The sequence below is a fragment of the Bos grunniens genome, chromosome 23 (genome assembly GCF_055505025.1).
Source record: "Bos grunniens cultivar Pamir isolate PY7600 chromosome 23, Bosgru_T2T1.0, whole genome shotgun sequence".
NCBI classification, from domain to species: domain Eukaryota; kingdom Metazoa; phylum Chordata; class Mammalia; order Artiodactyla; family Bovidae; genus Bos; species Bos grunniens.
This window is the reverse complement of record NC_141187.1, coordinates 690,855-693,948: the sequence shown is the minus strand read 5'-3', so window position 1 is coordinate 693,948 and position 3,094 is coordinate 690,855. Positions and strand designations below refer to the sequence as shown.

Below are 3,094 nucleotides of genomic sequence, written 5' to 3'. Positions count from 1 at the left end.
GATGTTTTGCAGATGACAGGTGTCTGTAGAAATGCAAAATGTGAGGAAAGTAATAAACGTGAAACATGTACTGGGGCAAAATTCTCAAGGACATGTTGCACAGTTCTATTGATTTGCTCCAGTTTTGTTCTAAGAAATTCAGTCTACCATGCTTTCATGACAAAGATGTATTATTCATTCTTCCTTTCAGGTAATTCAAGCCATAGGACTGTGTTTGTCTCTAAATGGATCTCACGTCTCTTTACAATGTGACTGAATTTGTCCTCTTGGGATTCACACAGAATCCACACTTGTAGAAAATACTCTTCATTGTCTTTTTGTTCATTTTTTTCCTATTTACCATGCTGGCCAACCTGCTCATTATCGTTACCATCTCCCTGAGCCCCACACTTTCAGCTCCCATGTACTTCATTCTCACTCACTTGTCCTTCTTAGATGCCTCCTTCCCCTCTGTCACCATCCCCAAAATGGTCACTGACCTGCTGTACCAGAAGAGAACTATCTCCTGGGGTGGCTGCCTGACTCAGCTTTTTGTGGAACACCTCCTAGGAGGATCAGAGATTATCATCCTCATTGTCATGGCCTATGACTGCTACTTGGCCATCTGCAGGCCTCTGCACTACACAACCATCATGAAACAGGGGCTCTGCCAGCTCCTGGTAGTGGTGGCCTGGATCGGGGGGGATCCTACATGCCACCATGCAGATTCCTTTCATGATAAACTTGACCTTTTGTGGACCCAAAGTCATTGACCATTTCATGTGTGATTTCTTCTCACTGTTGAAATTTGCCTGTGGTGACACCTACAGGCTTGGAATCATGGTGGCAGCTAACACAGGGGGCAAGTGCTTGCTCATTTTTTTCCCGCTCCTCATCTCCTACACAGTCTTCCTGGGCTCCCTGAAGTCCCATGGCTCTGAAGGATGACACAAAGCCCTCTCTACCTGTGGCTCCCATTTCACAGTAGTGGTATGCTTTTTTGTCCCTTGTATATTCACCCATATGCGTCCTGTGGCCACTTACCCTGCTGACAAGTGGGTGGCTGTGTTCTTTTCAGTCTTCACTCCCATGTTAAATCCTATCACTTACACAATGAGAAACAGAGGTGAAAAATGCCATGAAGAATTTATTGAAGAGGAGAGTAACTTAGGCTGTCCATGGTACAAAGGAAGTGATTATCTATAATATAGAGAGAGGATTAGGGGCTTCCCAGGTGGCTCAGTGGTAACATAATCTCCTGCCATTGCATGAAACTCAAGAGGTGTGGGTTCAACCCCTGGGTCAGAAAGATTCCTTGGAGTAGGAAAGGGGAAACCCCCTCCAGTATTCTTGTCTGGAAAATTGCACGGACAGAGGAGCCTTGTAGGCAAGAGTCTCTGTGGATGCGAAGAGGCAGATTTACTCCCCATAGAGAGGAATATGTGCATGTGTGTGTGTGGGGGGGGGGGAGGTGCTCAGTCATGTGCGACTCTGTGTGACCCCATGGACTGTAGTCCGTCAGGCTTCCCATCCATGGAATTTGCTAGGCAAGAATACTGGAAGGGGTTGCCATTTCCTACTCCAGGGGATTTTCCCGACCCAGGAAGAACCCACATCTCTTGAGTCTCCTGCATTGGCAGGTGGGTTCTTTACCACCTGAGCCATGAGGGAAGTACCCAGAGAGAATTATACCTATTGCAAATTCTGAAAGAAAATTAAGAAATTTTGCAGACTACTGACAGTAAAAAGTAGACCTAGAAACTAACATTTATTGATTATTTAGTGTTTGCTAACTAATCTTTATGCATTTTATAACTTTTAGCATACTTTCCAGAGACTGCAATGTTCAGATTTGTAGCTTCCGATTAGGCAATGTAAAATACAATTATAAATCCACAGGTTGATGATTGTAGACTAAGATTTTCTCCAGAGCCTTGCTGCTAATTTACCAAATACTTCATATATGTTGCTTGGATGAAATCAGCTTTTCCATAGGACATTGATATCAGAACATCTTTCATTTTTTGCTTAGCCTGTGTTACAGCAAACAAGGAATATACATTCTTAGGTAAACGCATGTGGAAGGGACAGTTGAGTGAAGGAATAACAGTTCAATTTTTTTTGTACTATAAATTTATCGAAAGAAAACTGGAGAAAAGTCCAATTCACAACCTATCTCTATTTTCTTAGCACAAAAAAGAAGCAGAAATTTTGAAATTACTCTTAAATTTTTTATATTACAAATAGGTTTATGGCTCATAGTTTTCCTTGAGTGTAAAGTAATTGTTTTTATTTTTTAACCAATATTTGAGGAGCCGTTTGAAACAAGGGTAAGTGTGTTTTACAAACCTCAACAAAAAGCTTATGGTTAGGTTCCAAAGCTATTTCTCTGTAGTTCTGTTACATATATTTACACTAAATAAAGCCCTTACTATCTATCAGGCACATTCACTGCAGCTGATTTATCCAGGTACAAAACTGGTGGTTCCATTATAATTATACCCATTTTACATAAAATAAAATTGAAATCAAGAGAGGTTTACTGACTTGCTTCCTATCACGTATTGTTGTTTAGTCACTCAGTTGTGTTCAACTCTTTGCAACCCCATGGACAGCAGCACACCAGAATTCCCTGTCCTTCACCATCACATGGAGATTCCTAAACTCATGTCTGCTGAGTCAGTGATGCCATCCAACCATCTCATTCTCTGTCGTACCCTTCTCCTCCTGCCTTCAATCTTTCCCAGCATCAGGGTCTTTTCTAATGAATTTGCTCTTTGCATCAGGTGGCCAGAGTTTCCGCTTCAGCATCAGTCCTTCCAATGAATATTCAGGATTGATTTCCTTTAGGATTGACTAGTATGGTCTTCTTGCAGTCCAAGGGACTCTCAAGTGTCTTCTGCAGCACCACAGTTCAGAAGCATCAATTCTTCAGCACTATGGTCCAAGTCTCACATCCACACATGACTACTAGAAAAACCACAGCTTTGACTATACAGATCTTCATTGGCAAAGTAATGTCTTTGCTTTTTTTTTTACAAATAAATAATATTTCTTAGAGAATTATCTAGCTTACTTTCTTTTTTTTTAATTTTATTTTATTTTTAAACTTTAC

General features: G+C 41.1%; 1 pseudogene; it reads left to right on the top strand.

The window, feature by feature from the left end:
* The first annotated feature begins 224 nt into the window (after window positions 1–224).
* On the top strand, window positions 225–1,150 carry LOC147346459 (olfactory receptor 4C3D-like; annotated as a pseudogene).
* The last annotated feature ends 1,944 nt before the right edge of the window (window positions 1,151–3,094 follow it).